The sequence below is a fragment of the Eutrigla gurnardus genome, assembly GCF_963514095.1.
Source record: "Eutrigla gurnardus genome assembly, chromosome: 10".
NCBI classification, from domain to species: domain Eukaryota; kingdom Metazoa; phylum Chordata; class Actinopteri; order Perciformes; family Triglidae; genus Eutrigla; species Eutrigla gurnardus.
Window position 1 is genome coordinate 2,064,234 of NC_139924.1, and position 12,006 is coordinate 2,076,239.

Below are 12,006 nucleotides of genomic sequence, written 5' to 3' on the forward strand. Positions count from 1 at the left end.
ATATCCGCAGGATTCGGACCTTCCTCACAAAGGATGCAACGCAGCTCTTGGTCCAAGCACTGGTCATCTCCCGCCTTGACTACTGCAACTGACCTCCACTGGCTCCCTGTTGCAGCACGCATCCAATTCAAGACGATGACACTGGCCTTCAGGGCCATCAATGGAACGGCACCTGCCTACCTTCAAACACTGGTCAAACCTCATGCCCCGAAGCGAGCACTCCGCTCCTCTACTTCAGCTGGCCGGCTGGTACCACCATCGCTGAAATCAAACAAATGTCGCTCAGCAAAGTCCAGACTCTTCTCTGTTCTGGCGCCTCAGTGGTGGAACGAACTCCCGACCAATGTCAGGACAGCAGAGTAATTTGCCATCTTCCGAAAAGGCTCAAGACTCGCTAACACCCCCCCCGCAAAAAAAAAAAACTTACCTATAGCACTCAGATCGTAGCACTATTACTCTTGAAGTACTACTTTACTCAGATGAGGACCTAACACTTGTTCTATTTTTAGCTCTTACTGCATCGGCAATGATACGTCGTGGTTTTTTGTTTCCTTCTTTTGACAAATGTACTTATTGTAAGTCGCTTTGGACAAAAGCGTCTGCTAAATGACCTAAATGTAAATGTAACAGAAAGAGAGGTAACTCAACCTTTAGGTCAGTTACCATAGTAACTGACTCTGTGAACCTAACCTGTTCGCTGGCAGGTTTGCTTCAACAAACCCTGAGTTTCTCCTACATGTCTCCGCCTTTTTCCGGAATCTGAACCAACTCTGAAAAAAATGTGCCGTCCTTTCCTCGTCAACCTAATTGATATGGAAATAAAAGTGATTCTAACAGCTTCACGTCGGGAGAGGGTTTTGATTACTTAGAAGGAAATTACTGTTTTTCCTACCAATCACATATCTAAACAATATTCTCCAACATTTTCGACATTTCATATCGCAGACATAATGCAGATTCTTTGCAGAGCTCTTTTTTGCGAACAGTTTACTACTTTTTTGTTATGTTTACTACATAAACACTCAGTAATATCTAATAACGCTCTCAAAGCGTGGCTATGTCAAGCCAGGTGTAGATAGTTGGGATAAGTGCATGTTCACGGCATACTTAAATAGACCTCGCGATCGCTCACAGAATCACCGATGAGAACATGTATAAGAGTCGCGCTCCATATTTCACGGCAGCTGAACAAGAGCTCCTTATGGAGTTCTATGAAGAGGTGAAAGACATCATAAGAAAAAAAGGCAATACCAGTGCCATTATTAAAGAAAGAGAGAAAAAATCACGGCTACACCAATTCCACTAGATCCAGGACTCTGTCTTTTAGGTAATGCAACAAACTTGAAATTAAGTCAGAGCTCCAGGAAACTCATTGACATAGCTTTTACTGTTTCTAGAAAATGTATTGCATTAACCTGGAAATCAGATTCCTCCCTCTCTATATCGAAATGGATATCAGAAATGATGACCTGTTTACCCTTAGAGAAGATCACATATGTCATGAGAAATAGATACGACACCTTTTTAAAGATCTGGCAACCTTTTATTGATTATATAGAAACAACAGCTGTGGACTCTCTGTAACCCTTAAACTGGTTCAATTGTAAATTAACATTAAGGTCCAGGTACAATGTTTAAGATGTCTTAGTGACATATGTGTCACAATGTAACTGTTACTATAATTGTTTTTGTTTGATTGTTTGTTTTGTTTTCTTTCTATTATTATTATTTTATTTATTTTTCATGTATTCATTTTATTTCCTAACCATTTTATTTTATTATTATTTATCTACCTGTTTGTTTGTCCTTATTACTTATACTACTTTGCCATGGGAATAAGTTGTATTATGTTTGCATATTTGAAAAACTTCAAAATAAAGTATTCCAAAAAAAAAAAAAAAAAGAAAGAGAGAAAGCCTGGCAGACAATAGCGGACCGGCGTAATGCGTAAGTAGTCAAAAACTGTACAATTAATAAACAGTGCTCCACTGGAACCGTCATAGGCTACAATTTAGTTATTGTATTAGAGAAAAGTTATTAGAGAAAATAAATGAAATGTTGTAAATATCTATGGTCAAACTGTCCTTCTCAGCTTTTGTCTACACTTGGTCTGTGTTTTCCATATATCGTTCGGACTCCATAATGTACATGGTATACTATGTATATCACTTGGGTATTCCACTCTACGTTCTTGCTACTTCCGTGGATATCATCATATGATGGAGGAAAGTAGCACTCATTTAATATATATACATTATATGTATACTCTATGTGACTTCTGTGGATATCATTATATGATGGAGGAATCTAACACTCGTTTGACATTTCTATGTCTGGAAGATGTATATATGTATGTATGTGTGTAGGTATGCATGTATGTATGTGCATGTATGTATGTGCATGTATGTGTATATACATATGTGTGTGTGTATGTATGTATATGTGTATGTAGATGTATGTATATGTATGTATGTATGAGTGTATATGTATGTATATATATATATATATATATATATATATATATATATATATATATATATATATTCTCTTCTGAGATTCCGGGGTGGCAAGGGGAAAAGGTTGAGAGTGGTATGTGTGCGTGTGTGGTTTCCCCCTTCTTTTTTTTTCTCTCTCTCCTTCTCTTTCTTTCCTATCTGTTTTTTTTTTTTTTTTTTTCCTCAACACTCTGATTTCATCATGCTAAGGCTTAGAGGGTGGGGACAGATTGGGTGGGTTGGAGGGACTGCGGGGAGGAGAGGGGGAGCAGGCATCGGAACAAGCAATATTTCACTTTGCCGTTATCACTGCTAAGGATGCTCTTATAATTTTGCTTTCACTTTGTTTCTTTTTGACTGTAAATATGCTTCCCCCTCCAAGATGTGCAAATAATGATTGAATAAATAAATAAAAAAAATTTATCACAAAAAAAATAATTAGGCTACAATTAAAGGACTAAAGGAGTTACTTTTAAAGTCCACTAATCAACTGTTGTACACTTTGCTTTAAATGAGGCAAGTAGAGGTGCATGTTACTCAGGAAATGTAGAGTATGATTAAGTGCAAACAATTATCCACAATGTTTCATTTAATCTAATTTTCTCATGTTACGTTTTCATCTATTTTCTTTCCTTCATAAAGAACAAACTTGTCTGGCCATAAAAGGACCTGGCAGCAAGTTAAAATTAAATACAAGAACATTTTGCAGGCTGGTAAGTGACTTTAAAGTAGATAACAGTGAACAAATGAGGTGAACAGATTAGGTGTCTGCTGACATGTTGAATGTCTGTATGATTGTAGCAGTTAAAAAAAAAGCCCATAGAACTGGCACAGGGGGTGGCCCACCAAGCCAGGATATGACCCCAGCGGAGGAGCTGGCGATTCATTTAAATAAAGGGAGGCCAGTGATGGAGGGGATCCAGGGAGGGACAGTAACAGACTCTGTCCCAGCCACAGAAACTGTCCGGTTCATACAAGGTACATATTGCAGTACGACTGCACATGGAACACAATCAAATAAATATATTATACTGTCTGACTTTGGATTTCCTTACAGTGTCTGGGAACACAATTACACTTTTGGAGCCACCAGAAGATGATCCGGTTACTACAGTGTATTGAAATCACAGGCTTGGTATGTCCTGTGAAATCTTAATTCAAGTTCCCTCAGTACATGTATGTATATGGCAGGGGGAAGGCACATCTGCAGCTGCAAAAATCACAAATACATGAATGTTAAAGTATTTGCAATCTTCATCAAATACGCATTTGGGGCTTGTTACATTCATATATGAACTGTTGGACCTGTATTTACAAAGTGCTTTTAATTTGTAAACCTCCCTGCATTTGTGTGTGAAACTTTTGAGACTCCCCTGACGTGACTCTGATCCACAAATGCGTTTTTTCTAAGAGGAGGTTGTCTGTAGCCAATCAGATGTCTCCCTCCTTTACAGCCAATCACGTGAGTGTCTCCCCTCCTCCGGACGGCGGAGACGAAAGATGGCCTCTGGCAGTTCAAATGTAAGTAAAAAGTACTCATTTCTTGTGAATCTTTTACATAAGTCATATTCCAGAATTATGAATGACTGTTTAGCATGAATCGTGATCGTTTTGTTTGGTTGTTTATCGGCTGTGTTTACCATTTCGGGTGCTACCGTATGCTGGTTAGTTAGATAAATTAATCCTCAAACACATCATACAGTTTGACATGTTAGAGTTAGCATTACAGAAGCAAGTTAGGTTTAAGTGTCAGGAGTCATTCACGCAGCGGCGTCATCGGCCGTAGCTTACGGCTCCGCTAACGTTCATCTTTCCTCTGTCCTGTGTACTGCGAAGCCAGTTTAGTGGGTTAGCGAGGTATGTTGAGTCTGTACTACAAGTCAGTCAGTCAGGCTGTACGACAAAGGTGGCTCTCTTTTAGATCACCACGGTAACTTATGCTTAGCTCATAACCTGGTCCCGACCAGGTTATGTTCAGAGTTTAATCATAAAACCGGCTATAAAAGCGCTGCTGTTTCACTATTTAACTAATTTACAGCTTGCGGCACCTTTACTTTGAAAGTCCAGTGGAGCTGGATCAGAACGGAGCGTTTGTACGGAGGGAGAGATCAGCAGATCCACTGCTGTTGACTTTATCTCTGAGCGTCTCCGCCTACAGGTGTTCTCCTCACCCGTTGAGCTGAGCGTCAGGAGCTCATTATATATTAGACTATAGTCTATATTTTACTTTTATATACAGTCAGTCACCACTGATAGAAGTTGTTCGCTCGCAGCAGGACGGATAATCAGATGGATAATCGGTTAAGTTAATAATTTAACTTAATGTGGCCGTGAATAAATTAATTCCGATGTTTCGCCTGTTATATTTCAGTGTCAAACAAAAAATACAGCTGAATGCATTTACTTTCTGTCACTGAAAACAGGTTTCAGACCTGATTTAGCGTCACGATTCATGCTAAACAGTCATTCATAATTCTGGAATATGACTTATGTAAAAGATTCACAAGAAATGAGTACTTTTTACTTACATTTGAACTGCCAGAGGCCATCTTTCGTCTCCGCCGTCCGGAGGAGGGGAGACACTCACGTGATTGGCTGTAAAGGAGGGAGACATCTGATTGGCTACAGACAACCTCCTCTTAGAAAAAACGCATTTGTGGATCAGAGTCACGTCAGGGGAGTCTCAAAAGTTTCACACACAAATGCAGGGAGGTTTACAAATTAAAAGCACTTTGTAAATACAGGTCCAACAGTTCATATATGAATGTAACAAGCCCCAAATGCGTATTTGATGAAGATTGCAAATACTTTAACATTCATGTATTTGTGATTTTTTTTTAGATTTGTGTGTGCATTGGAAATATGTTTATGAATCTTGTTTTTTATATGTGAATATTTTTTACTTACATATGAAATGAAACATATTTGTGTGTGCATTGAAAATGTATTTGTGTTTTGAGTCACATGTATATACAAATCCCCAAATACATTTGTAAATCTTTTTTGTGCATTTATGAATTTCTGTGTGCATTTATGAATTATGAGACTGTTCTAGCTCCATAGGGTTTGGGGGTCCGCAAGGGGAGTCAAGAGGAATGACTCGCAGGCGTAGCCTTTGTCTCCCAGCAGCACACCAGAGAATTCGCCTGATAATGCAAGATATAATTTAGAAAACTACACGGCAGAATTAAACACTCATGATGTCCAAGGTGCTTACAGTACAAATAAAATGTGTGGCTTACCTTGTGAAAGTCTCTTGTGAATTGGACTAGCCCGAAAGACTCTGGAGTCATGCACTGAGCCAGGCCATTTTGCCTCTAAATTGCTGACAAGGCAGTCAGCATCACAGATCATCTGAAATGTGAAGTTGTAACCTATTAAGGTCATTTAATGCACAGAATTAATTTATGTAGGTCATAGTAACCACAAATCACTCTTACCTGAACATTGATGCTGTGGAAGGATTTCCTGTTGATGTAATCTCCCTCATGTTCTCCTGAGGGGCGTTTGATCCTAATGTGTGTGCAATCCACTGCACCAATGATGTTAGGGAAAGCTGTAACAAAAGATAGTGAGTATCCAACTGTGACTGATCAAATTAGAAACTAATGGTTGCACGTTGAAATTGAGGTTACCTTCAATCTTGTAAAACTCCTCCTTGATATGGAGGGGTCTTCTGTGGCCAGGGAAGGTAATGAATATGCTGATGAATGACTTCAGCGCCAGACAAACACGTCTTATTGTGCGGCAAATGGTTCCTTTATTGAGGTTCTCTGCATCCCCAACAGAATAAAGGAAGCTCCCACTTGCAAAAAATTTCAATGTAACACAGACCATCTGTGGTACAGTGAGAGCATGGCTTCGTGCAGGCTGGTGCTGTATTTTTGGACTCAGCAGCCTACATAAATATCTCAGTCCATCACCTGAGAATCTGTATCTCTCAATGAGATAGTCATCGCCAAAGGCCAATGGGTCTGACCTATCCCGGAAGACTCTTTCATGCCTAAATGCTCGTCTGAGGATTAGGGCTTCCTCATCCAGTACATCCTCCAAAAAAGGGCAAGCCATCATGTAGAGGGAACAGGTGAATGGGAGTTGGACCTATATATACTATATTGCCCTCGTCACAGATTTCATTGCAAACACCTTTGCAACTTCATCAGCTGTGTTTTGTAATCTCAATTACTGCAATAAAACACATATTTATGAAACCTCTGACGGCAATTTGACAAGCATTCATTAGCATAGCAATATAACACTTGGACTGAGTGACAATACTACCACTTGAATCAATATAAAAAGACTGTTGCAATTACAAACAGCCAACAGATATAAATGAAATGAGAAATGACAATATATATGTAATATTTTAATGCAGGATAATTAAAATGATGCAACATACTTAGAAAGACCATGGACATGCTGTAAAACACATTAATTCCTCACAGGATTGACGGTGGAAATACAGGTGAACCACTAGGATTAATCTTAGCCTGGCTGTTAGCCTGGTCTGGAGCAGGCTAACTGCAGAGAATAAATCACCATAGTAACTTGGCCGGGTTAAGTTTGACCTGCTTTCATGCAACCGACTTGAGGCTAAATTCAGCCAGGATAACCAACATATCCCGGCTTAATCCCTTATCTTGGTTTTGTGCAATACCCCTCAGGTGTATTTAGTCTGTGTGTTGTATCTGTGTCTTTGCCAGTTTTTCATGTGTTATTTGGTTTGCTATCCAGCCTGTTTCCCTGCTCTCATGCTTCCCAATGTTCCTGCTATTTGTGGATTTTCTTTGGTTACCTGGTTTTGTTTTTCTGGACTTCCCTTTGTTGCCTGTTTTTTGATGATGTGTTTTGAGTCATAAAATAACAGTTTCAGTTAGGGACCATTCGGTATTTATGGAATGGACTTAATATTCTTTGTTGAGAGGTGGGTCACCCAGTTTTTAGTATGGGGGGGTTCCTCAGCTTTTGTCATGAAAACAGCAACCCATTTGTTTGTTTAAAGTGATATTTTGGTGTTTTATTGCAGGAGGACAGCGTGAGAGTTAAAGGGGTGAGAAAGAGGGACGACATGCTTTAAAAGAGGACCGCAGGACGGATTCAAACCCGGGACCGCTGCAGGGAGCCTTGGTACATGGGGCGGTAACTCTACCAATGAGCTACACTTATCACATTCATTTTTTGTAATATATTTTATTGATTTTCCAAAAACAAAAAGACAAACAACGAACCATACAGCACAGATACAGCCAGCCTGCAAAGCAAAAATACACTAATTCACATACATGAATTGCACATCGTACAACATACAAAATAAGTTTTCATGGGAATACACTGAAAGAAGTAAAACAGAGAGAAAATAAAAGCATTCTATGACTTATTGGTGAAGGCAAAATATGATCGCCCTTTCTGCAGCACATCAACAAGATCACCAGGAAGGTGGTTCATGAAAGGTTGCCAGACACTATAAAACAAATTGTCATTGCCCTTTAACGTAGCACTAAGGCGTTCCATAGGAAAAACCTTGAATATTTCCCTGTACCACTGTGTGACTGAAGGGGGTTTTTCTTTTATCCATTGAAACAGAACACATCTCCTCGCCTAAAGGAGAAGCTTACTCATTAATGTCCGCTGTCCTGCAGATAATACAAGCGGCCCCACAGGTATATTCAGAAGAAATAAGGCTGGCTCCGGCTTTACTGTTTTGTGGAAGATTGAGCTGAGCTCCTTAGTGATATTTTTCCAGTATCTGGCTATCAAGGGACACTGCCAAACACAGAGATAGTATGTCCCTATATCTTTTTTACACTTTACACATAGAGGGGAAATCTGGGGATTTATTTTGTTTAGAAAGTGAGGGGTATATTGTAGTCTGTGTAATATCCTATACTGGCTTTCTCTGAGTCTATTACAAGTAAATATTTTCTTTACAGATTTAAAGGCATCTGACCATGCGTTGGCATCAAGGTCAATCTCCAAGTCCCTTCCCCATGACTCTATATACCTGCTGGCAATGACAGGAGTATAAGAATGTAATCTTGCATAAAACAGGGAAATACATTTTTTACTGTTCATGGCAGTTAAATTAAAATTAAGAAGGAAGCTATCAACCGGGCTGACTGTTGGTTGGTCTGTAGGGAGTATAAGATTAGTTTTTACATAGTGTCTCACCTGGAGGAAACCAAAAAAGTGATTATGTGGTATTCTGTATTTAGTCTGAAGCTGTACGAATGATAAAAAGTTACCATTTTCAAATAGGTCAGCTACAAATCTCAGGTCCCTTGAATACCAGTCACCGAAAATACTTTCCCTACACCAGGAGGAAAGGCTTTATTATGAGTTAGAGGTTGTAGAGCTGATGAGAGAGCTCCCCTGCCAATATGCTGAGCGACATCACACCAGATCTTAAGCGTACTAAGCATGATGACATTGTCTTTGACCTCAGCAGGAAGTTTACTGATTTCAGTTAAAATAAAGCAGAGGGGGGAGAAAGGGGCACAACACCAAGCATCCATGTGTATCTCCTGATGAATAAAATGTTTGAGCCAGCCTGAAATTATCCTAGCATGATAAGCCCAGTTATAGTAAAGAAAGTTGGGAAGCGCCTGACCCCCCTTATCCATTGATAATTGCAGAGTCTTCATTTTTAATCTAGGTTTTTTCCCATGCCAAATAAAATTTGAAAGAAATCTTTCGATATCTAAGTTAGTTCTCCTAGTAATCCTTAGTGGCAACATTTGCATTGGATACAATATTCTGGGGAGCACATTCATCTTAATCAGGCTAATCCTACCCATACATGACAGAGGGAGATCGAACCATCTGTTAAGGTCATTTTTAATTGCTGCCAAGGTTGGCGTCAAGTTAAGTTTATACAGCTCTTTAACATTTGCTGATACTCTGATGCCCAGGTAAGTGAAGCCCGAAGGTGACCACCTGAAAGGGAAGTTAACCAGGGTTGCCCGGTCCCCAAAGTCTCCCAATGGCATGGCTTCCGACTTGCTGTAATTCATTTTGTACCCTATCACATTAATTTAATCAATCAGATCTACTAGTGCTCTAATGACGGGGCAGTCAGATTATACAACTATTAAGTTACATATTCACACAGTCGGGGAGTTTCTGCAACTGGAGATGTTCGTCACACAATGTTATTGATGTGAAATATTAATAACTGACCATCAGTCCATTGTCTGGGGTGGGGGTCATATTAATTCTGCCATGTCGATTGCGGGTCATGTCAGAATAAATGATATCGGCGGGATGGTTATGCATGAAGTGCTCAGCGGTCCCTCCGGTGGGTCTTAAAGTAAATAACGAACAGTCCCTTACGTCCCTGACGGGTCTGCATTGGGGTCCTCTCCGTATTCCCACGGACAGAACAAACTGACCTAAATCCGTTTCCTTTAAAACAACAACTCTCTGATGTTTCCTACTCTCCTGTGCCTCCACGGCAAGTAAAGGCGGAGTCAGGAGGACCTAGTAGCTTTCAGTTGGCTAGCCACCAGTCAGCTAGTCTGGTGTCTGTTTCCAGGAGGTGTCGGTCCCCGAGCTGAGTACGAGCCTCAACTGCCCCACGTCCAACGCAGCCGAACCGCCAACTCAGTTCCGGAGCCAGGGTTCTGGTGTCGGGGTTCTGCTGTATTTCTGACCAACACTGTTCATACATTGTATTTTTTTTGTTCACTTCTCTTCAATGAAATATTGTTTTGTATAATTCCATTTGCATTGTTATTTTCACTGAAGCTTTTTTTTCTCCACAATGTAGCACCACTTTCCACTTGTCAAGGCGTGACTGTTTTCTAATTTCTCTTTGGGGAGGGAGATCCAGGAAATGAACACATAATCTGACCCTATCCATTAGTCCTAATGCACTAATGACTAGAACACACTTAATTTCCTGTTACAAGAAAAAACCTGTGGCTGCATGCGAGAACAGAGTGATGAGTGTTATTATACGACAAGATCAGATGAAAATGAGTTAGCACGACATGCAGATGGCTAGATGCGCATTCAAAACAGATGTTACGTTCCCAAAAAGCAGATCAAACGATGCCATTCTGAAGAGGAAATGTTTTATAAGCAGCAAACATGACAGGTTAATCAGAATAATCATCAGTAACCAGCTGTTTGCTGTTAGATACATGTTCATATAGGTTTGTTTAGCACTTAAAAAATACTACGTAGCATCATGTAGCATCTTACCCGAGCTATCTTTGTTGTATACCAGCAGTGTGGTAACCTAGCAACTAAGTGCTTGAAACTATTGTTCTATTGACATCCTTATGGTACCGACAGCCATATATTGCTGTTTCACTTTCTTCTTATTGTAGGTCACTTTGGACAGAAGCTTCTGCCAAATGCCTTAAATCTAAATGTACGTGTAAAGATAAAAATGTGGTCTTATATTGACATGTAACACGTTACCACGACAAGGAAACTTCTAAGCACTATAATATACCGATTATCCATAAACAAAACGAAGAATTATGTTCTGATTTGAATTTGTACACTGTAAAAAATCACTGAATTAACTGGATTAACTTTAATTATGATTTGTTTCAACCCAGTGTCAGGCTAATGGTATACATTTTACCCAGTACCCATGGAGAGAAAGGCCCCCAACAGAAGGGTTTCTTGATCTAGTAACTCAACCGTATATCAATTTCTGTTTTTTGTTTTCTTCAGTGACAGATGGATTCAAAAAGGTTCTTTTGAACGTTTATCTGAAACTGTAGAAGCGTGTCGAGAATTTGTCGTAGACCTGTTTAATTACACTGTACACAGAGAGCTTCTCGCCCTGATAACATCCTTTTTGATTGAAATATCATGAGTATGATATGTGTGCTGGTTGGTGGACTACATGATTAGAATAGGACCCTCAATGTTACTTGTTGAGATGTTGAGATTTGTTGAGATTTGGGGGTGAAAAACTCAGATCTAAAATCTTTTGTGACCATAAATCATAATAATTGGCAGGCGGGAGCTAAAGTGTTGACAAAATTGAAAACACAATCTGCAGTTGAAATAAATTCCCTTTAAATTCTTGGTCTATTGTAGGTGAATCCAGCAACTACGACTCTACGATCACATGATAAGTCAAAAACAAAGTTGAAGTATTTGAAACTGGAAAGAAAAAAGAAGTAAAACCCTTGGGAATGAGCTTCTGGTCCCAACCTGAAGGTGGAGCTATGCTACGGTCACTCCTATGGGAAGGGTTTTGTAGGGAATAGGATGTATTACGAACGAGGAGGAGACAGAGGGACAATCTCATAGCTCTCACTGTTTTCTCTTTGCTTGAGGATTTTACTTAACAAGTCATGCTATTGTTTTTCTCTATGTCTCAACAAACATGTAACCCCACACCGATATAATCTTGTTATAATCACAAAAACGTTCATCAGCCACTTCACTCTGCAGATATTTAACATGTTCACGTCCCACTTCAGTGTCTGCAAAATGAGCAATTAACCAAAAGCAAAAATAAGAAATGCATGCACGTTTTACATCA